Source organism: Ursus maritimus, unplaced genomic scaffold, assembly GCF_017311325.1.
Source record: "Ursus maritimus isolate PB19 unplaced genomic scaffold, ASM1731132v1 scaffold_23, whole genome shotgun sequence".
Taxonomy (NCBI): domain Eukaryota; kingdom Metazoa; phylum Chordata; class Mammalia; order Carnivora; family Ursidae; genus Ursus; species Ursus maritimus.
The window spans coordinates 3179605-3204599 of NW_024424786.1; the positions used below are offsets into that span (position 1 = coordinate 3179605).

The following is a 24995-nucleotide window of genomic DNA, read 5'->3' on the forward strand; positions in this document are numbered from 1 at the left end:
AAGAGCTGCAGTTTTTCTATGGCCATTCACAGCTGTACTGGGGAGAGGTGATGGGCCAGCTTTGGCTACCGCCGCCCACGGAAGCCCTTCAGGCCTGAGAGAGCTCAGGGGGCAGCCAGGGCTCACTGCCCACAAGCGCTCAGGAGGGAGTTAGGAAGGAGCAAACCATGCTTGGGCAGTGGACATTTCACAGCACAGGTCACTGCGAGGCTGTCCCACATCCGAGACCGCAGGAAGCCCTGGAGACATGGGGCCTGCGTGTCGTGATGCATATGTGCCCAGAAGCCTGAGATGCACAGGCGGGCAAGCACCGCTGAGGTCCCCTGTGCTTCCCTTTGAAGGCTCCCATCGGGACTCCGGGCTGCCCACAAACCTTAAACTGAAGGCAGTAAAGGTCACCCTGACTCCTATAATCCCCTGAGGAATCCTTTTGGGCCAGAGTCCAGAAATGCCCAGGAATTAGCTTATGTTTCTTATTAATTTGATTTAAAGCCTTTTCTACATTCTTGGGGGAAAACGTTTAGCCAGGTGTTTTTAGATTGCATGCTTTTCATCACAAGGGTGTCCAACCAACTGGTTAGTGTGTCTCTGACTCCGGCTGGCAGGCCTCGTGACTGACTCGTGCATTCAGGCTACAACACTGCACAGCCATCTGGGAAGCCATGGAAGGCTCCAGCTTGGTCCTGCTCTGTCCAGCCTGTCATGGGGGAGGATCCTTTGTCCACATTCCGGGGTGTTACATTGGCTTATCGAGTCCCATTATGTGGTATGGTAAAAAAAAAAAAATTGTTACAGATAATAATTGAAATACTAAAGTTTGCAAATAAATTAGGTCAAGGTCAAGGGCAGCTTCATCTTAATGCCAGTCTCCTTCATTGTCTGTCCGGAGAGATTTCTGGAGAGAAGAGAAACACGTATGAGTCATGAGAAACTGGGACCAGTTGTGCCAAAAAACATTATCATGTGTCATAGCAGCACAAAGGTTGGAGGCTGATGGGTGGGACCCCCAGCCTTAGAGTGTCCCTCTTAGGAAAACATTTTTTGCTTGACGTGTTCCTAACCAGCACCCATGGGGTTAGCTTCTGCGACACACATTCTGCCTATCCCAACTGGCTAGTGTTCCTGACATTCAATCATAATAATAAGTTTAATTATGAGTACTGCACATGGGAGTTAAAATTCCACTGAGCCTATCTCAGGGTGTGTCACTGTCTTTCAGGCCCCCTGGTGCTGGATATCTACTTTTAACTCTCACATCTAGTCTGAGAAGACAATAGTATTATCCCTGTTTTACAAATAAGGAAACTGAGGCACAGTCCATAGCTAGAGAATACTAGAACTTGAAACCAAATCTGCCTCACTCCATTTGTACACAGTCACACATACATCATTTGCTGGGCCTTGTGCAAAGTGGGGTCCCTTATTCAAGACTTAAGAATTGTAAGGTGGTGATGCTGTGAATTTCACAGCATGGGGCCCTGGGAGGCTGCTGGGCACACACCCATGAAGCCAGCCCTGCGCATCTACTTCCCTGCCCCCACAGCTGCCCCACAAAGAAACTCCTCTCACCAGCCTCTGAAACAATCCCTGTTTCCAGAGCTCCACTAGCAGTGCTTCAAGCCCCCAGTCCCTTGGAAAGTCAGTCAGATAGAGTGATTTCCAGATCCGTTCACTTCCAGACATTTTAGAGTTCTCAATATTGTTCCCTGCAAACACATAATTTATTATATTTTTCTGTAAGTCAGGTAAGGAACAACATAAAAAGCAGCAAGAATATGAATCCTCCTAAAAAATAAAAGTGTCCTCTGAATAACTGGGAACTTGTTTGAACACATCTACAAACTAACACAGGGTTCTCAGCCTTTAGTGCTTTATATCCTACCAATCTCTCTATCAAAGAACCTGAGTCCAACCAGGATGGGGGGGGAGCCCTCTGTTCCCAAGAAAGACATTTAGATGCTCACTAGCATTCTCTTATTATAGACTTATCGCTCACTTGCAAGTTTCAAGGGCATTAACAATCACAGTAGATATTGTTGGAGGTAAATCTTATGCTAATGGCTTTCAAACACAAATGAACAAAAATAATAATCCCATTAGTAGTGGAAAATTGTAATAATATTATTGAGTATAAATTTTACTGTTACTATAACTACAAAATAACCAAGAAAATTAATGAAAAATCACAGTAGCATTATTGCCAAAACACGGGTGGTCAGAAAGAGTGGGGGAAAGGCACAATGCACACTTCTTAGCAGAGAGACAGAGTGTCCTGGTGGCGAGTGGGGACCATGGATTAGAACCACTGAGCTCAGGCTAGACTGACAAGTCACAAATAGGCAACCCAAGGTGGGTGGAGGCAGTAGGGAATGGTGGATCACACTTGTAGGTAGAGCCGGGAACTAACAGTGAGCTGGTGTATACTCACTGTTATGGAAACATTGTACTGAGTCCATTTCCACATTATCAAGCACACACTTATGCCATGTGTACTAGGTGTCTGGTTCTCTGCCAGACGTGACCCCAAGATGGTGCCCCATTCACCATGTTAGTCATGCTAGAAACCTACGTATCATCCTTGATTCTCTCCCCTGCCCCAACGCTCGCCTTCTGTCCTAAATTTATCCAGTTCACTCCCTCACCCCATCCTCATCTCAGGCACTGGTTTCCTGATCTCCCTGCCTCCCATCCTCTTCCTTTTATCCCCACTGCTCCAGAGCCATTTCAATAAAACACAAATCCGATTATGCCATTCCCCCCAACTAAGATGTCCTCACTGACCCTAAGATCAAGTTCAAACTCCTTATCGTAGCTTGAAACCCCTCCATGATCCAGTCTTGTCTCTCCTCTCCCATCTTATTTCTTGCTGCAGCTCTAAGCTCTGCCCAACCAGAACCACGTTCAGTCTCCCCAAAGAGCCATGTCCTTCTTGCATCTGAGTCTTCCTCAGCCTGGAACATCTTCCAGCTCCCCTTCACCTGGTGAACTCCTAAATATCCTTCCAGCCTCAGCTGAAATGTTGCTTCTTCCTGGAAGCCTTCTCTAATTCTGTACAAAATGGGTGTCCTTGGGGCGCCTGGGTGGCACAGCGGTTAAGCGTCTGCCTTCGGCTCAGGGCGTGATCCCGGCGTTATGGGATCTAGCCCCACATCAGGCTCCTCCGCTATGAGCCTGCTTCTTCCTCTCCCACTCCCCTGCTTGTGTTCCCTCTCTCGCTGGCTGTCTCTATCTCTGTCAAATAAATAAATAAAATCTTTAAAAAAAAAAAAAACAAAACAAAACAAAATGGGTGTCCTTGCCGGGTGCTCGCATGGCGCCCAGTACCTCCCTGTCATCACCACCATCACATTTACTGTAAGTCCTTGTTGGATGTGTCTCCCTCACTAAACTGCAAAGTTCCAATCTGTGCTTCCATGGTGTGCCTTCTGAACTGGGCAGTGTTAGCTGCTTCATGAATGGTTCTTGAGTATATTCATTCATCCACTCATCTTTACTCAACACCAGCTAAATGCCAGGCATTACAGATACAGCAGTGAGCAGATGATTCCCTGCCTGCATGGAGTCTATGTTCTAGCAGGAAAGACAAGGACAAAATTAGTTAAATAACTGGAAATTAGGGTAAGTAAAAAGAAACCAACAAGAGGTGACACAGAAAGCAGTGTTAGGAAGGGACCTTGGAATTAAGGTGTCCAGGAAAGAGCTCACTGAGGAGTGACCATCAAGCTGAGACCCAAAAGAAAAGCATAAGGAAAAGGTCATTCTTGATGGTGACAATAGCATGTGCAAAGGCCCTGAGGTGCAAAAGAGCTTGCCATGCTTTAAGAAACCAAAAGAGACTGGTGAGGCAAGAGGAGAGGGAGGGAGGGCCAGTGTGGCCCAGCATGAGACAGAGTTGAATGGAGGGCCCTTCATCTCTACGCGGGTGGGGTGGGAGAGGCGGGTCCATGAGCACCTATTCCCATATACAGTACTTGGACTTCAGGGGAATCTCTGCATCAGCTAGGGGAATGCAGATGTTGGACTGTGGCAGTCCTTGATGTGCCATTTTCTGAACCACCCTGGGCTTTCATGGCCCCCGTCCCCCGTGGCCAGAGATATATGTTAGTTTCCACATCACTTGGGGAAGCTGGGTCCAGAGCCCCTTCCCTGGGCTTGCTTAGCTCCCTGTGCAGACTCTCTCCTAGACTGGATCATCCCTGCCATTTCCTTCCGTCTCCCAGGTAGGCAGTGTGTCCCTTGTAGGCAGGTGCTTGCGGGTTTTCCTCACTGCTAGAGTCTCCTTTTCAAACCCACCTCTGCTTCTGTTCATACCTACTCTGTTGCTTTATTTTGGTTTCTTTTATCTCTTCAATTTTAAACATGTTTCATTGTCTCTTTCAGATTACTCTATTATCTCAGGGTCTTGGGACTAATCTTCCTTTGAATTGAACTTGATGTCTCTCCCCATCACTAGTTTCCTCCTCTGCTTTTGGGTTGTTCGCTCACCTCCAGCAGATGCTTTTCTTTTTTTCCAGTGAGCATCCTATGTGCTCGAGGTGTGGTGCTTGCTTGGGAGTACAGCGTATTTTCATCTGTCAACCTGCATTTTTATGTCCTTTCTCAGCTTGGAGATCCCCCCTGAACACCCAGTATAAATACGGACTCTGCTCTTATGAGAAAGCTCGGGACTTCCGTTCCCTGAAGGAGAATTTTTACTTAGGGGCGAGGGCAGAGTGCAAGCTTCCTTCCCGCCCTCCTGGGGTGATCGGTGGAAGGTTTCCCCATCCCCTGTTCATAAACAGGGCAGCCCTTCAAAATGTCCAGCTTGGTGCCGCCGGGGTCTTCCCACATCTCATCTCACGCCTGCTCAAGACTTCCCTTCTCCCCTCACGTGGCTTTGAAACCTCCGCCCTGCCCCTGGGGCCTGCATCCCAGTCCGCCACCCCTGCTGGCCACCAGCAGGCCAGCCTGCTCACTGCCCTGGGTTAGACTTTCCTCCCCAGTGCTGGCATCCAGGAAATTTTTCTAAATGTTTCTAAGTTTTCAGTTACGTATTTTTAAAAATTTGCCCGTTATATTTTGTCTAACACGTTTGTGTCTGAAGCAGGAGGGAAGAAGCTGGGCTTTTGCCTCAGCTCAGTGTTTCATGTTTCCAGATGTCCACCTAATATCTCCGGCACCTAACACGGTGTCTCAAGCATAGTAGGTACTCAACAAGTATCTGAACTGATTCATTGACAAGCGAGCCATGAATGGTTTTTGCATAAAACGATGAGGGTTGAATAGCCACTCACTCATAAAAAATGCCCTAGGAAAAAAAACACTCCTGCTTTTATATAACATAGACGTCTGGACACATAAGTTATATATATATAACTTATATAATATCTAAGTCAGAATTCAAGACTTCTCTGACTGTAAGAGGTCAGATAATGGTGGGCCCTAAAATAGGCACTGATTACTTCACCTCGGGAGGCCTTGCTTTGGCAGATTACTTAAGCCAGCCAGCAGGATTGTCATACCACCTGTGGCATAAGAATCAATAAACAAGCAGGTGTTCTTTTTCTTTAAAGTTAAAATAGTGTATAGGGCTCTGGGAACACGCAGGAAGGGTTTGAGAATTTTCTTTTCTTATCTCCTTTAATACATTTAAATCATATGTCTACTGAACATTTGTTTTTCCTGATTTTTGAGTCTCTAAAATGTCATCACTTTCCTCTAATTAAAACCCTTGCCTTAGTTCTCATGTTTTCCATGGATCGTGACATGCTGCCTCATTTGGTTGAGAAAGTCACTCACACCCACACACGCACACACTCATTACCAGCTTTTGTTTATAACAATAAAGCTCCCATGATCTTCAGTACTTGTGAGAAGTAGCGCTGGATAATAACTAAAAGTATTGGCTCTGAATCAATATTTCCTGTGTTTAGTCCTGGCTCCGTCATTTACTGTGTGAGTTTGGCAAGTTACTTAGCCCCTCTGTGCCTCAGTTTCCTCTTCCTTGAGAAGAGGGTGGTAATAGTGCCAGCTTCGGAGGGTTACCATGGGGACTAAGTGCAGTGATATGTGTAAAGTGCTTGGAGCAGAGCCTTCCCCTGTAGAAAGTGCTCACTGAACGCCACTTACCATTGTCATGGTTTCATTGTTGGGTCTTCGTTTCCTCATCAGTAAAATCAGTGGCTTGTCCTCAGATAGAAAAGCCTCTGCAGGCGCTAGAAAAGCTAGTGACTCTTAATTGTTCAAGTTCATCATGTCATTCCTCAGGCTGAGAACACCCACAGGATGCGGACCCAACTCCTTTGCCATCCCCCAGGCTCTACCTCTGCCTGCCCCACCTCCCCCTGCTGAACAATGTCATCTCCCCATATGCCCTAACCCTCTGTCCCAAAGTTAACCCTAGACAATTTGAGGACAATCACTACACCCTCATATCAAAAAGGAGCCACAACAAAACTCCAGACCCATACCAACCCTATTCTTGTCATCAGACGCTTCCCCTTCCTTGGAATAACATTATCTGGATGTCCACAGGAGCGAGTTCAGTGCCACCTCCAGAACAAGGTCTAGAGGCAACTAAAACCAGGAGATCTTCCCATATGAAATGGGACACAGCCAGCAGTTGGAAATGTAGACAAGGCTCCCAGTTTAAGGAAGCAGGTGGTCTAATGAAGCTTCTTTTTTTAAAAAAGTATTTTATTTGTTTATTGGACAGAGAGAAACACAGTGAGAGAGGGAACACAAGCAGGGGGAGTGGGAGAGGGAGAAGCAGGCTTCCCGCTGAGCAGGGAGCCCAATGCAGGGCTCGATCCCAGGACCCTGGGATCATGACCTTAGCCGAAGGCAGATGCTTAACAGCTGAGCCACCCAGGTGCCCCAATGAAGCTTCCTGATGATAAGTACCAGAAACCTACTCAAACTAACTCAAGAACAAAGGAAATTTTATTGTAGGGACAAAATAGAATTTAAGAGAACACAAGTTAATAGTGCAAAAAGCCTCATGAGAGCCATAACTGGAAGGTATCAGGCTGAGACAAATTATCACTCTTCCCCCTCTCTAACCCCACCACCCTCCAGAGTCACATAGTCTTTTCTATGTTCTCCTAGGTGAATCTCTTCCCCCATCCTTTCTCAATAGACCTGCTGTCCCTGCTTACTTATGTTGTACATGGCCCCATATGTTGGCTATAGAACTTTCTTCCTTGGCTTCCCATAGCCAAGTGAGCTGTTTTGGTGGTCCTTAGCTGAAACACTAGAAAAACAGATTGATCATTGGATAGTCAGCACACAGGCACCCCTGTATCAGATATCCACCCCTAGTCCAATCAGTGCTTATCTCCATGAAAAGAACCACCCCACCTGTTACTCCATATAGGAACTATGGGTAGGGCAGTTTATACTAAAAAATGAATAGAAAGTAGAAGGTAAATTGATTGACATTTCAAGACAGCAGTGGATTGGCAAGAATTCAGGACAGTGAACCATAGCCAAAAGACCTGAATTCAGGGCAACATGTCAGTTCTGCAGGAGAGAAGGAGAACACTAAAGAAAACAGAGATAGCATGAAGGAGAGGAAAGGTTAACAGAACCCCAGGATGAAGAGCTAAGCCAATTGGGGAAAAAATGCTAGGTCTAGAGATTGGTTCAGCCATTGAAGTGGGACCAGCATGGCATTGCTAGACCCAAGCATAAGGATTTGGAAAAAGAGAGAGGAGAGAAAGGATATGGGCATGGAGAGCACTGTCAAGACCACAAGGTGCCCTTGCCACCTGCTGCCTTGCCTTGCCGCTTAAAAATCAAAAAACACTACAGGGCAAGTAAGTATGCTTTAATGTGGCTTCCTGAGCCTTTGACCTTGAGTAGGTCACCTAACTTTCACCGAGCCTTAGAGTCTTCATTTGCAAAATGGCCATAATGAGAATACGAACTACATATGCTGGTTATGAAGTAATGTGTGAAATCGTGTACATACAGTGCCTGTCAAAGTATAAGCCCATTATTACTCTTATTATTGGGACAAAAACTTAAATTTGAAGGATTTATCATCCTCTTTTCCTCCCACCTTCTACGATGCTTTGGTTTTACTGGGTGGGAATGCAACTGGAAGAGGTGAAGTGTGCTACACAGAAGCTACCAGAGAGCGAAGACCAGGAAAGAGAAGTGAAGGCAGAAGGAAGGCTGGGAAGCTGAGACAGTATTAGAATTTTAAGGAGTAAGAAAGAGACATATTTGAGCAGCTGCCATTTGGAGTGGAAACTGGGGAGAGAAGGAAAGGGCCAACGAAGACTTTTCGTGAATTGAATTTCTACAAGAAGAGCCATCAAAAGGTAATAGTTAATAGTCCACTTTGCAAAACACTGTGTGAGGTCATTTACCCTCTGCTGCCTCCTCAAGAAACATTCAGTAAAGTCCTGTGGTGCTTTTCAAGCTTCTTGGAGTTGAATTGGGTAGATTCTTTTAGGTATGTCACCCATCAGCCCAAGGCCCCCAGCAGGGCCCAGTTTTATTTGGTTCACATTAATATCATTGCCCATACCTCCTTTGTCCTTCCCACCTCATTCAAGGCTTACCTCCATGGAGTGTGTCCAAGCAGGCATGCAGTTGAGAGAAATAAGGTGATTCTAAGGGTGGGGACTGGGAAAGGAGTTAAATAAAGCTTCTCCATCACAGACACTTGATACGGAAATTAGAACATCCTTTGAAAGGTGTGATTTCAATCATATGAAACCTCTTGTTTGCTTTCAGTTGAGTCTTCAAACAAATCCAAATCACAGTAGGACAGGCAGCCAAAGTGATTCAGCAATGCCTGTTCTTTAATAAAACTGGCGCGGGCTGCCTTTGCTGGAAGGAAGCAGAGCCTGCCTCTTAGCAGCAATTCCCAACCTCCACAGTTTTCCAGCAGAGCATCACCAATCCCTGGAATTTTTCCAAAAATCTCTCTACAAGAGAAATGAGGAACAATTTTACTCAAAACTTACAGATTACTTAACTCACTAAAAAAAAAAAATCAATTTTTACAACTGAGCCAAAACATGGCAAACAGAAGGCAAATTTAAATGGGGTATAATTAATAAGTTTCTTTAATGTTTAAAGGGCGGTTTGACGATATCTGTCAAAATTGAACATTTTCTCTTTTTTTCCTGTGGCAAAAAACACATAACATAATATTGAGCATCTTAACCATTTTCAAGTGTTCCATTCAATAGTGTATATTCACATTGTTGTATGTATATTTTCTTTATAACTCAACATAGTAATTCTGTATCTAGGAGTTAGTCTTTAAGAATTATTCTCACACAAAGGTATATGAGGAAGGACATTCATTACAACATTGTTTATAAAAATAAGAGATAGAAAGAAGCAATCTTTTATCAATAGGGAACATACTAAAAATTCTGGCTGCTTTTATATAGTTCAATACCATGCAGCTATTTAAAAAACAAGGCAGGTGTGTATGTATTGATATAAAATGTTCCCCAGTATATATTGTTGGGTAAGGAAAAGCAGGACAGTGTCTCTAGCTTGCTGCCATCTGGGAAAAAGGCAGCTGGGTCAGAGCCAAATGAATGTATGCATGTATAGCATTTTATGTGCATAGAATATCTCTATGAACATGTACCAGAAACTCATTGTCTCTAAAGCAAACTGGGAGTGTATGGGCCAGAACTGGAAGGTGGTTCACACTTTATCATTTACCCCTTTGTACTATTTCTAAGTGTACGTGTTACCTTTTTAAATGAATGTTATTTAAATAAACAGAAAACTTTGATATGTAACTGAATATTGTAAAAAGACCAATACTCCAAATTAACCCACAAAGTTAATATGCTCCCCCAAAAACTCAAATAATTTTTTAACCTATACAGGCTGATCCTATGGAAATGAAAAACTAACTAGTCAAGAATAGCCAGAAAATGTCAGAAAGATAGTAATGATTGGAGGCAAAGGGGGAGAGAAGACTACCCAAATCAAATATTTGCAAATGACATATCCAATAAAGAGTTAATAGCCAAAATATATAAAGAACTTACACAACTCAACACCAAAAAAGCAAATAATCTGGCTTTAAAATTGGGGAGAGGACCCAAATAGACATTTTTCCAAAGAAGACATACAGATGGCCAACAGACACATGAAAAGAAGCTCAACATCACTCATCATCAAGGAAATGCAAATCCAAACCACAATGAGATACAACCACCAGTCAGAATGGCTGGTTTCAAAAGTATAAGAAGTAACAAGTGTCGGTGAGGATGTGGAGAAAAAACAACGCTAGTACAGTGTTGGTGGAAATGTAAATGGATACAGTCACTGTGGAAAACAATATGGAAGTTCCTCAAAAAAAGAAATACCATGTGATCCAGTAATTTCCACTACTGGGTATTTACCCAAAGAAAACAAAATACTAATTCAAAAAGATACAAGCACCACTATGTTTATTGCAACATTATTTGCAATAGTCAGGATATGGAAGCACCCCAAGTGTCCATTGACTGATGAATGGATAAAGAAGATATCTATATCTATATCTACATCTACATCTATATCTATATCTACATCTATATCTATATCTATATGGAGGGAGATACACACGCATGTGCACACACAAACAATGGTACATGACTCAGCCATGAAAAAGGATGAGATTATGCATTTGTGGCAACATGGATGGAACTAGAGGGTATTAAGCTAAGTGAAATAAGTCAGACAGAGAAAGACAATGGCCATATGATTTCACTTATATATGGAATCTAAAAAACAAAACAAATGAATAAACAAACAAAAAGCAAACTCAGACCTATAAATACAGAGAACAAACTGATGGCTTCCAGAGGGCAAGGGGTAGGTAGGAAGAACGGATAAAATGCGTGAAGGGGAGTGGGAGGTGCAGGCTTCCAGTTACGGAATGAATAAGTCGCGGGAATAAAAGGCATAAGGTGTATAGTCAGTGATACTGTAATAGTGCTGTATGGTGACATGGTGGCTACATTTGTGGAGAGCACAGCATCATGCATAGAGTGGTTGAGTCACTGTGTTGTACACCTGAAACTAATGCCACATTGTGTGTCAGCTATGCTCAAATAAAACTACATTATGAAACCACATTAAATAAAACTGTGTGAAACTAGAGCATGAATAAACAGATCGATAGAATCTAACAAGCACAGAAATAAAACCAAATTCATTTGAACATAACTATTATGAAAAAAGTATAAAATGTCAGTTGAGGAAAGATAGATTATTTAATCAATGGTAATGACACAACTGAAAGCCATGGGGAAAAAATAATTTGCTCCATAATTCAATCCTTAAAATAAACTCCAGATATATCAAAGATGTAAATATTAACAAATGAAGACAGGGGACACCTGGCTGGCTTCAGTCAGAAGAGCAAGTGACTCTTGATCTCCGGGTTGTGAGTTTGAGCCCCACCCACACTGGGTGTAGAGATTGTTTAAAAATAAAATCTTTAAGGGGCACCTGGGTCGCTCAGTCAGTTAAGCATCTGCCTTTGGCTCAGGTCATGATCCCAGGGCCCTGGGATCAAGCCCCACATTGGGCTCCCTGCTCAACGGTGAGTCTGTTTCTCCCTCTCCCTCTGACCCTACCCCCTGTTCGCTTGTGCTCGTGCTCTTTATCTCAGATGAATAAATAAAAAATCTTTTAAAAAAATAAAATAAAGTCTTTAAAAAATAATCAAGTAAAATAAAAATGAAGATATAAAGGCATTAGAAGAAAACACGAGAGAATCATTTTTAGAATCTAGAGAAAAGTGTTTTCTAAGCATGTCATAAAACACAGAGGTCATAAAAGAAAAGACTGATTAAGTAAACTAAAAACAACTTTTTAATTGTAGAAAATGCTTGAAAATTTCAAAGGTAAAGGACAAAGTGGGGGAAATATTTGTAGCCCATACAATAAACAGAGGGCTAATTTCTTTAATACATAAAGAGTTCTATGGGTTGCTTTCTAAAACATCAATAAAGCAATAGAAAAAATTCTCAAAACACATGGCAATTAGATGGCTTTTAGATATTTTAAAAGATGCTCAACTTCATTCACAATTATGAAAATGCAGATTCATTCCACAGAGCTGCAATTCTTGATCTCTTAGGCTTTTGATAACCATATGTTGGCAGAGGTATACGAAAGCAGACACTTTCCCAGCTGATTGTAGCAGTACCGACTGGTACAACTTTGCGGAGGGTACATTATTCTGACTCAGTAGTTAATATCCAGGAATTTATATATGCAGAAAGACTCACACATAGGAATATGCTATTTATTGAACACTGTAACAGAAAAAGTGGAAAAATTATAATATCCATTAATAGGGGACCAGTTAAATAAAAATGAGAATTTGAAATTAAACATTGCCAAGACAAATTGTTTGGTTAAAAAAGAAAGTGCAGCAGGGTATTTATAGTGTGTTCCATTTGCGTTATCTTTTTAAAGACATATGCCTACATCTCCTGAAGGGTGTATAAGAACGTGAATAATGGTTGCCTTGGGAGTGGGGAACTGAGAAATTATGGGATGGGAATGCAAGGGGGACCTCCCATCGTATTCTCAAGGTGCCTTTTGAATATTGTACCATGTTTTTGCAATATCTATTCGAAAAAGTGATTATTCTTTTTTTTTTTAAGATTTTATTTCTCTGATAGAGCACAAGCAAGAGGAGCAGCAGACAGAGGGAGAGGGAGAAGCAGGCTCCCTACTGAGCAGGGAGCCCGATACAGGGCTCAGTCCCAGGGTCCTGGGATCATGACCTGAGCTGAAGGCAGACACTTAACCAACTGAGCCACCCAGGCACCCCCAGCTTAGGAATTTTTAAAAGACACCATATAAGGAAGCATATTGTGTGGTCTTGGTAGATTATTCTATCCTGGTGATTAACAGAGCTTGTCTACACTCGCCAGTGTGGTGCCAGTGCTCCCTGAAAGCCCCCACTAGTTTCCTAGGGACTGGACTGGTCAGAGGTTTGGATTTATAATCCAGGTGGCCAGAAGCAGCTTACTCAGAGAAAGAGCATAAATCATAGCCAAGGAGGAAAGGTCCAAGTCAGTGCCTGGCCTTAGGTCTGAGGAGTGAGGCCACCAACAGGAAGTCCATGGAAAGGTCTGTGATGTGCCCAAAGGCTCTTTCTGGTATTGGCAGCCACATGGCTTAGGACAGTCTGATGACTTAAAGGGTCAGAGGGGACCAGCCAGAACTTTCTCAAGGCTTCAGAAGTGATCACGACTACCCCTTTTCATCTTTGTAACCACCAGGCAGTAGGTCTATGTGCCGTAAATGTTTACTACTCTGCAGAAGAGAGAACCTTATCAGTGGAGCGTCCCACATTCAGCAGCCCTGATGGGGACTGTACGAGCCTCTCTCACGAGAGTGTGAGCTAAGTCAGCATTACGCAGTGTGGTCTGTGGAGTAGTGCCTATTCGCAGGCCATTTGCTACCAGCCCATGATGTGCTAAGTCCAGAAGTTAAGAAGAAGCATTTAGAAATAGCACTTTAACAATGTCTCATGAATCTTAATAATAAAAAAATCAGAACTTGGGTTTTGTACACTTTTATTTACTTGTTTTACTATTACATTTTAATTTTACCAAAATACAGTCTGCAACAGATTACATAGTTTAAAAACAATAGCAACAAACAGGTCTTTCACTACAGAGTTGAGAAGCATTGTTCAAGAAGCAACGACTCTATCTGAGCCATTTCTTTACCCCCAGCACCTGAGTCAGGGTCTGGGAGAGCGTAGATGCTCACACCTGTTGACCACAGTCCACAGGTTTTTTCGAAATGAGAAAACCAAGGCCTGGAAAATATATGTGACTCGCCCAAATGCTAATGGCAGCACAGATCCCTACCCCAGGACTCATGCCTTCCGTTCTGGTGCTTTCTCCTCTCTCTGCTAAAAGTCAGGAAACATAGGCAGCCCTGAAAATCTCACACCGTTGGATGTACTCATCCAGTTTCCTGAAAAACTTTCACCAGACTCTCTCTGAGACAGTTTACAGTTAGACTTTCCAAAGAATATTTGCCACCTGGTAGTAAAAAAGGTATATGCGCTTCACATAGATTTCATGCATTCATTTATTCATTCATTCATGTGTGAAGCACCATATTTGGGAAATCTCATGTCCTTAAGAGACTCATGGTCTCTTGAGAAAGACCGACGTGGAAATCAGTGGTGACAACACAGCATGACTTGGGCGGGGAAGTCAGTACAGGGCATACTGGGAGCACAGAGCAGGACCTTCTCTGCTTCGGGAAATGGCGGTACCATGAGCAGCCTTAAATTCAATAGTTTGATGCTCAAAAAAATATTAGCTCCATTCTTGTCTTGTTCATCCTGGACCATCAGGATAGCAGTTTTTGTTGTCACCTTCTCTGTGCGAGGATGAGCTCATGAACTGAGCGTGTTAGGAACGCAGCCAGTACATGCCCTTTGGCTGAACGGGGTAGCTGTCCCAAGGGCTGTTTCCCTCACCCGCATCTGGTCTTCACGTCTGCTCCAGAGTGCAGTGTTCATTTCCCACCCCTGATCAGAGTGTCTGTAAAGGTCCCTCCTGGCTGTGCAGTTCTTTGGCTCTCTCATCCTGAAGCTCTCCTGAAGCCAAGCCTGGCATTCCCCCAGCAAACAAGTTCATCTAACCCATAGAACCAAGAGCCATCCACTCAATAGTCCAGCTTGCCCACCGTGAAGGATACATGACATAACAGGGTAGAGGACAGGCCTGTAAATGGCTTTTTCTGAAGTTAGAGGTTAGAATAATCTCATGAACGAACTTGAATACCAGGCTGTGGAGATTAGATGTAGGCTAGTAGGAGTAGGGCAGCCATTGAAGATTTCTGGGGAAGGGAAGTAACAGAGACCAGGGCATTCATTCATTCAATGTAATTATTGACATCTGTTGTGTGCAGAGCACTGAGCGTGCCCCCATGCTAGGCCCTAAAAGCACAGAGATGAGTAAGACCTTGTGTGGGAGATACATCACATCATCCCCCTGGGTTATAATGCACTCTACCCCATGCAACAATTTAGAATCCTTGTCTCAGGGAAGTAAAGAAATTAAATTGTTTGAGAAACTTACTACTATATGAAATTAGCTACAGAAAATTTAAAGCCGTAAGTCAGACTTCCAATTGTTCTGTAACTATGTAAACATAACAATTTTTCCTTGGAATAGAAATATATAAGCAAACAAAAGAGAACACAAGAGCCCCATCTCATGGAGAGATGTTCTGCTGCCTCTTCAGGTTCTGTCCTCGTATAAGAATAAGTCTCATTGACACCATGTAGCCAATGAGGCTTGTAGGACCTGGCATGGAGGGCTGAGGGAGCAAAGGGAAAAGCAAGCAATCTCAAGCTGATGAGCTGGGCGTTATGGTAGAGTTTTGTGTGTAAGGTTACAGGGGGACACAAAGGAGAAAGTGTCAGTCTTGTCCAATTCTGTCTTGAATGAAGGACCTCATGAAACCATGAGCTGAATTTTGAAGGATGAAGAGAGTTTGCTGGTAGACGAAAGGGGAGGGCATGTGGAGCCATGCCACGTGGAAGTGTGAGATACCTTCATGAAACCCTAAGTGATGGGGGAGCGGTAGGAGACAGAATAGGCAGGACACATTCATTCACTTATTCTTTCCACAAGGATTCCCATTCATTCACTTATTCTTTCCCTCAAAGGTGCACCTATGGCGGGCCCTGCCCTCAGGGAAGCAGGAAGGCAGTCACAAGTACACAGACGCAGATCTTACCTTGAGAGAGCTCGAGTACTCGGAGTGCAGATAGGCAGAAAACCCAAAAAGCAGTACACTGCTTTTGCTTCAGGAAGGCAAAAGGAAGGCAAACCAATGATTCTCTTCAAGTCTTCCTAGTCAAGGAAGGGGCTTATAGCATGCCATTTATGGTGTCTACACCATACCAGTCATGCTGATAGACTCCTTACAGACTTACCTATCAGAATGAATCTTCACAGCAAGCCTGGAAGGTGATTATTAGTCATTTCATTTTCCACATGAGAAAACCAAAGCCCAGGCAAGTTAAGTAAATTTTCTAACCCCAGGTCACACAGCTAATATCAGTAGCACCTGAATCTGAGTTCCTTCCTACTGGCTGGCTCTTTACTTTTGCTCATGCTGCCTCTCCATCCCTAGAAGGGCTTTCATTCCCCATCTGGATCAGAATCCCACCCAGTGCCCCCATATCCCACCCTGTCATGATGCCTTTCCTGGTCCGTTCAAACACATGTTGCTTCCACCTTCCACCTCCTTGAATCCCAATTTGGCCCATTTCCTGCCTCACATTGTGGGCATCTATGTCTGCTTCTGGAATAAAGAACATAACATAGGGGTCCGTCTGAGAAGGACTGTGCCCCAGACCCACCCCTTCCTCTCCCCCTCGGGGCTTTACATGTGTCTGGCTCGTAACACATTTGTAAGTGTCTATGGAATTAAGTGAAACCCTTTAGCCCTGGGTTTGCTGACAGGAAGACTGCTTTAGCAAAGGCAGCCATTCGACCAACTTTGTCTCCATAGCTACCACCAGTTCTCCAAACGATACCGTAGCTCCCAGTAGGCTCCAGTTACAGTAATTCTTAATTTATCTTCCTATTTGGAAGCAAAGTTACTGCTTCATTAATCAATGGGTATAGAAAATCAAGTCTATTAACTGGCAAGCCAATGCTCTTCCAAAGGGCATTGATCCATGTATGTTATGGGTAGCCTGTTCATTGGAAACTACAGCTCCTGAGAGCAGCTCTCTGGGGTGGTGTTGGGTGGACTGGGATGTTTTTAGCCTTTAATGCGTAGGCACATATTCAGATTCTTATTGGGATTTTTTTTTTTTTTTGGTAGGAAAGGGGAGACTATTGGCTCGTCAGTAATATGGTGTAGAGATAAAGTACGTGATAGAATTTCATAGATGCATGTATTTAACAAACAAGCACTGACAGATATATATGTGTTTCCTGGAGCAAAATTAATTTATTCTTTAAAGTATAATGAATTCCCTGCAGACTATATTCAAGAATATCAATCAATGCAAACATAAAGGGTATGCTCACCTGCTAATGATCTGGGATCATGACTGCAAATATGGTTGAGTCTTCCGAGATGAGGATTTCCTCTATACCAACACCCAAAGGGTTATCTTTTTCAAATGGACTTGCTAATTATTTAAAACTCACCCCTTTGAATGATGAATATGCAGAGTAGTGACTCCAGACTTAAGCAGATATAGATATAGATAGATATAGATATAGATATATTAAATACATATAATGTACAAAGCTAACCACAAAGAAGTGGGTCTGAGATGAACTCAGATGAGGCTCCAAATTGGAGTCCAAGACGGTGTTTATTGCAGGATAGGTATCTGGTCTGGGTTAGGGCTTTATTTTATTATTCCAACCTCCACAGACTTTTTGCATTCTTTTACAAGATGCGTTATTAACTCACTGGAGGCTAATATATTAGCATGGAAGATACTTTTGTTTCTTCTGGGACAATGCAAGGACCTTAGGACATTTGAATTCCCTGTACCCCACTGCCTCCTTAATAATGACAAATAATGAAATTTTATATATGTTTAGCCCTATGAGACGTTATTCATATTATTTCTTACCGTCAGTATTCATTTGGCGTTACCCCCTATATTTACCCTTTCTATTGCTCTTCCTTCTTTTCTACATTTCCATGTATCTTCCAAGATTATTTCCTTCTACCTAAAGAACACGTGTAGCATTGTCTTTAGTGAGAATTTGAAGGCAAAACTTCTGTGTATTCTCTGTCTGAAAATATCTTTATTCTACCTTCATTTTTGAAGGTTATTTTTTAATAAGTAAGTTAGCAAATATTTTCTTTCAGTATTTTAAAGACGTGATTCCTCTGCTTTTGGCTTCCGTCATTTTGTTGTGAAATTACCTGTCAGTCTGACTGTTGCTCTTTTGAAGACATGTTTTTTTCTCTAGCCGCTTTTAAGCTTTTGTCTTTGTGGTTTTCAGAAGTTTTACTCTACGCTTAGGTGTGGTTTTGTTTGGATTTATTGATCCTTTGGCAGATGGCTGTAACGCTTCTCGAATTCACGGCTTCCTGTCTTTTGTCAGTTTGGGGAAATTCTGGCTATTGTTTCTTCAAGGATTGGTTCTACTCCAATTTTCTCTCTCCTTCTGGGACTCCAATGACACCTATGTTAAATTTCGCTATCATTTTCCGTATGTTTCATATGGGTTTTTTTTTAATAGTCTCCATCATTTTTTCCCTCCATACTTTAGTCTGGATATTTCCTAACCCCATCTTCTTCTGGTCTAAACTACTGTTAAACCTATGAGTTCTTAGTTCCAGATATCATATTTATCAGTTCTAGAATTTCCATTTGATTCTTTTTTACAAATTCCAGTGTTGCTAAAATCTTCCATTTTGATTTCTGTTTCTTTGAACATGGTAATCACAGTTTTTAGTTAAATCCATGTTTGGTAACTACAATATCTGGATCATCTATGGGTCTCTTTCTATTGCCTTTTTCTGTTGGTCCAGTATCCGGTATGTCTGATGATTTTTTACTGAATGCTAGACATTGTATAGGAAAAACTGTAGAGGCTCTGGATGACATTATCTTCCTTCACAGAAGATTTACTTCCACTTTTAGCAGGCAGTAAGTGTAGATCACTTTAATCAAATCTTCAATTGGGCTGTTCTGAAGCTGAATTTTTATCTTTGTGAGAGCTGTTGTATGTATGGTTCACTTTTACTCCAAGGATGCAGCTCTGCTGGGGTCCTAATGGAAAGTCTGGGGTGCTTATCAGTGTCTCTCTTCCTTCTGGGTTCTGACTTACAATTTTAATCTTCTTGAAACATGAGGCTGCTGAAGCTCTGTTCAGTCTCTTAGCTACTAATTTCTACTCAGATTTGCAAACTTTCTCTCCTGTGACTCTTACAAATCAGCAACTGCCTCAGAAGGAAAAGCAGTGCCAAATGTTGGGCTTGCTTCTCTGTCCTTCCTTTCTCTTCAGGATCTTGGCTCAAGTCATTTTCTCTCCCCAGTCCTGCCAAAAGCTATGCTCAGCTTCTCAGCCTCTTAGCCTCATATGGCTGATGAAAAAGCTAGTGCCTGAAGGGGAAAAGCAGCTCGGAACATCTGACTCACTTCTCTGCATATCTCCCTTCTCTCCAGGATCTTGGCCTTCAAGTCCTGGCTGTGTTGAGAGCTCTCCAGTGCTTTAAACCAAGTTGTTTTGTTTTGTTTCATCCATATATTCTAGCTCTTGGCAGGTTGTTGGTCTGCTATAAGCTAGTTCACCATCGTGGGAGGTAAAACTAGAATCTCTTCTCTTTTTTTTCTGGTTTATTTTTTTTTAAAGATTTATTTGTTTATTTTAGAGAGAGGGAGTGGGGGGAGGGGCAGAGGGAGAGAGAGAATCCTCAAGCAGACTCCCCACTGAGCGTGGAGCCTGATGCAGGGCTCAATCACAGGACCCTGAAATCATGACCTGAGCCTAAACCAAGAGTCAGCTGCTCAACTGACTGAGCCACCCAGGTGCCCCTTTCTGGTTTATTATTATTATTCAATTTATTTAAACTAAAAACAAACAAACAAACAAAAACCCAGTTCATCCATTTTTCTTACTCCCTTCGCCCCACTTCTGGTAACCACCAATCTGTTCTCTGTATCTCTGAGCTTAGTGTTTTTGTTGGTTTGTTTTTAGATTATTTTACATATAGAAGAAATCATATGATATTTGTCTTTCTCTGACTTACTTCACTTAGCATATACCCTCTAGAGCCATCCACGTTGTCACAAATGGTAGGATTATTCTCATTTTTATAGTTGAATAATATTCCTTTGTGTGTTTGTTTGTGTGTGTGTGTGTGTGTGTATATATATATATGTATATATATATATATATATATATATATATATCCCATATATCTATTTTTTTTTAAAGATTTTTTTATTTATTTGACAGAGAGAGACAGCCAGCAGGAGAGGGAACACAAGCAGGGGGGGGGGGAGAGGAAGAAGCAGGCTCATAGCGGAAGAGCCTGATGTGGGGCTCGATCCCACAACGCCGGGATCACGCCCTGAGCCGAAGGCAGACGCTCAACTGCTGTGCCACCCAGGTGCCCCTAGAGGGCCCATATATCTTTTTGATTTAGCATTTTTGTTTTCTTCAGGTAATTGGTGCGGCCACTATGGGAAACAGTAAAAATAGAATTACAATATGACCTAACAATTCCACCTCTGAGTATTTACCTGAAGAAAACAAAGATGCTGATTCAAAAAGATAGCATCTCTTCTTTAAGCACGTGTGTTCTGTCCTCCAACATACAGGTGGGTCTCTAACATCATTTTGATCCTTTGTCTTCCACCCAACCCCACTTTTCTGGTTTCAGTACTAATGTGCTAAGTGTGGAGTACTCTAGGGCTTTCTGACTATAACTCTTCAAAGTTCCCCCTTAAGTTATATATTGTCTAAGTTATATTTGCTATTTGTTTTCATTCCTAATTGATGGTAGAAAATACAGTATTACACCAGATGGGACTTCTTTCAATGCGAGTGACTTGGCAAAATTCTGCAATGGGGAAAGGTCTTATGATGTTCTGGTACTGTGATCCATAGGCTTTCATCTGCATTGAAATCTCTCTCCTCTTGGTGAAAACATTGTTTTTCTGTGTCCAGCTTCCACTCGCTTAACCCCAGTGTGAAGGAACCACCTGTCCCTGAATTTGAACTCAAATTATCTCTCTTGGAGCTTTGCTCTCTGTCTTATTGATTTCCATTGCATACGAGTGACAGACTTGCTAAATATGTCATCATAAGTGCTAAGAAAATTGGATTTTGACTTTTCCAGATATTCAAACTGTTAATAAAAAAAAACTTTTTTAAACTTCTGTGGATTTAAAATAAATAATATTTTACAGTAGTCAACTAGTAGGACTCTGATTCTTCTAAGATGTTATAAAATTAATGCCACGTTTTCTCAATGGTTGTCATTAGATGTGAATTAGGCGTTATCAAAGAATTTCTTGGTATCTTTGAAAAGGAATTATATTAAAATAATGTAGATTTTGCTGCAAATATAAAATAGACTGTGTTGGCTATATACTGAGCAGCAATCAGCACATACATAGGAATGTCTAGTTTGGTAGATGCCCTCCAATCCAGCTCAGTTGCGAGCAATAGTTAATTATTGTAATCTAAAGAAGAATGTGCTGAAGCAGGGAATTATAAAAACTAGTACATGAATGTGTCAAATATTTTAACTTATATAAGTATACTTTCAGTCACAAATATAAATCACTCAAAGAATTCATCTTTCCCGATTTCCAGTTTAGGCTTCTTGAAAGCAGACCTAGTACTTAAAGATACTTGTAAAGCAATCTGAGTGCAGAATCCTCGATGTTTACTTCTCCCAGTCTTTGACAGTTATCTTGTTCTCACCTAATCATCCAATATTTTTAGTAACTTGCCTTTATAGAGTCCTTCCACAGCAGTCATAAAATGACACCTTCCTTTTCTCACTCATTTCTCATCAATTTTAAAAATTAACTGAATTATGTAAATACAGTATAAGAATAACTGGCAGAAGGAGATTTGGGGACATACACAACTTGGTAAACACACGGGTCTGCTGCAGGAGCATAAGCGTGCTGCTGTCGCCAAGGATGGCGCACAGCTAAAGCATTCAGCATGCAGTGGACTCTGTCAGGATTTACTGCAGAGAGAATGACAAGCATTGGTTAGTCCTGCGAGGAGGTGAAGTGGCGGTTAGTCAAGAAAGCTTCTACAGTGCTGGTAATGGGTACAGTTCATTTTGCTCAGCTTGGCTTGAATCTTGTCAATTTGAAGTCACCTTTCTTGCTACCTGCCCCCCACCCCGTTCCTCATATTCATTCAGTGGCATGGTTTCAGAATGACTGGAATTAGCTCCTTCACCAGTGTGTAATATTGCCTAAATTTAATAATAATACCAGTGAATGTGCATTCTGGCACTTGATAACACACGAAACAAGCACCATCTCACTGAATCTTCATACCCCTTTCAAGCAGTACTATTATTATCCTCATTTTATACCTGAGGAAAATTGAGACTCAGAGGAGTGAAATGATTTGGCCAAGGCTTCACTGGTAATGGTAAATGCAGAATTCAAATCCAGGCCATCAGAGTCCGGAACCCACGTTTTTACCCCACACTAAGCTGCATCCCTTGTTGCAGAACTTGGGAGTTGGTGATGAGTTGGTCCTCTCTGTGGTAGCCCACTGCCCACTTCTCAGGCTGGGGCCAGCTCCCCATGCTGCCATTTTCCCCTTTTTTGCTCCAGTCAGCACCTGTAAACTCAGCCCATTTTCCTTCCCTTCAGGAGTTGATAACCTCCAGCTCTCTCATCCTCCTCTCCCAAACCTGGCAAAGTGCAGAGTTCCTGTGTCTGAAGCTTCCTTTTTCTTCGTTGATTCTGAAGACATCTTTGTGAGCTCTTTGTGATTTAAGGACTTTACTGTCATCACTATGGAGACACAGAGTAAGAGGAAAATACATGCAAAAAAACAACAGTTTCCTGAAACTTACAGCATATTTGAATCCTGGTTCCTGAGCTCCCATTCTTCATCGCCCATGCTGTAGTGGGAACCAAATGCACCCTTGGGTGGTTGTCCTCCATATTTAGTCCTGAGAAAGGGGCTCCCCAATTCCCCACCTCCCTCTGGCAACAGCCCTAGTGGCCTCCACACCTGGAAAGCTCTTTATCCCAGCACAGATGCCCCCTTGTTGACAGGGGGCTTGTACTCTAAAGCACTTCAGACTGGAGGGTACCGATTTTCTAGGAATTCTGCCCAACACATGCAATAGCAGTAATGATTTCTATAATGGACACTGTTCAGTCACTAAGTATCGTGATTTCTGGAAAAACTCATAAAATGTCCATATTTTACCCGGCACTCATCAGGTTGAATGGGCAGGGCAGGAGGGCCCCAACTTCAGCCACCCTTAACCATTAGCTCTGGAAACTGATTTCTTCCTCCAAATAAATGTCACTCAGTAAAGATGTACTGGCTGCACCAAAATGGCAGGAACTCAGAGAAAGCCCACGCTTTCCTAGTTTAAGCTGCCACTATCAAGTAACCTAATGTGTAGCTCAGTGTCTAGTCCCCTATACCACTTAGTCTCAGAATACCAACTGTTAACTGGATATATGGCCACCCGGAATAAAGACTACATTTCCCAGCTTCCTTTGAGTTAGCCTTGGCCATGACACTGAGTTTTCTGACCAATGAAATGTAAGAAAAATAATGTGTGCTATTTCCTGGCAGAGTACGCAAAAGGAGTGCGCATGCCTGTCTTTGTCCCCTGGATTGTCCACCTACAGAACTTTTATATAAGAGACAAATTTTTTATTCTTGTTTTAAGTTATCATATTTGAGTTTCTAAGTTATACGCAGTCAGATCTATTCCTTGCCAACATAGGTTAGAATTCCAAAAGTATTTCCGAGATCGAGATACTTGTTTCTCATTCCCTTTCAAGGCAATTGTCCTGTGAAGTATATTTAGATCGAGGATTCTCTAACTTGCTTTTTCTTCACTGCACTGTCCTAAACACATATATATACACTTTGGTCTCAAGTGACTAGCAAAGAGGTATTTGTTCTCATTGGTAACTGTATTCTACCCAAAATTCTTCAATTAAATGAAGGTTTAGAAGTCAGAAACAACACAGAATTCTACACAAACGTGGTCTCATCTTATGACCAATTCCCACCCCCACTCTTTTGTTCCTTTACTCAATTGTTGCTTATGCTGCAAGGAAATGAGAATAGATATTTCCGAGACTAACCCATCATACACATGAAATCAGTGATAAATACAATAAATGCCTAAATAAATCATGGCTAGAGTTAGTAATTTCTTACCATCAGATGGTTCCTGTAAAACACTAAAGTGTCAATCTACATGAAGCCCCCGGCCCCATTTCAAGTTATCTGTTAATTACATGTCCCTCAATTACCCAGTGCCTTTGCTACTGTGGCAAGCGTCTGGTTCGTTTTATCCCATCGCTCAATAGATTTTAATTGCAGCTGCTGCAGAAGACACCTTGAGATGCATTTCCTATAGAGACTGTGGCAGCCTGTAGACTAGCCCAGGGATGATTAATTTCAATGACTTGAGTCACGGAGGAAGAGGGAAGTGCTTGCATTTTAATTACATCTACAAGAGTGTAGCACTTTCACCCCTGCTCAGTGTCCTGAAACAAAAGACTTCCTGAAAGGAAAGTAAAATCCAGGGTGCAGTGGTCTCTACTGACACAGATCTCCTTTCTCATTGCGCCACAACTCAGCCAGCTCTGTATTGGGAAATACTGGCAAGCCATTGAGATTTGCAAGCAGATTGGAAGCCATGAAGAAAGCAGCATTCAGTTTATTTTTGTTTATTTTACTTGGGCAATTAAAATGCATTGAGTGGGTCAAGATATGAGACAGCATCTCGCCATCATTGCAGATGTTCTGCATAAAAGGGTCAAGAATAATTAACCCGGACATGAATATGTATTTATTTATTGTTTCACTGAGACAGAGCCAGAGACATTCTTGGGGTTTTCCAGAACACTCCATACTCATTCATACCCTTGGGTCCTGGCACATGCTGTTCCCTTTTCTCTCCTTTTCCATTTGGACAAATAGCATCTTCCAGCACAGCACAGCTCAATTGCTACTTCCTCTGTCATTCCCTGGGGTCAGTGTAGGGGTGGGAATTGGAAGAGCAGAAGACCTTAGATGAGACGTATCTGACTGGGAATGCCAGTGCTGGGTGACCTTGGGCAAGTTACTTAGGCTCTCTGAGCCCCAGTTTCCTCATCTGTACACTAGAGGAGAATTAACATTCTCCTAGTTCATAGTTGTTACACATATCAAATGAGATACTTTATAAAGGAAGCACTCAGGATAATGTCTGGTCACAGAAGGGGCATGATAGGTATAATTTACTTTCCTCTTCCACACCTCCAACAGCAGCACTTTAAATTC

At 42.3% G+C, this 24995-nt stretch overlaps 1 protein-coding gene across 1 annotated transcript in view; it reads left to right on the top strand.

Annotated features, from left to right (window-relative positions):
• The window catches only part of SPON1 (spondin 1), a 254714-nt gene that overhangs the window by 143247 nt on the left and 86472 nt on the right, over positions 1-24995 (top strand). The gene's annotated exons all lie outside the window — the stretch shown is intronic.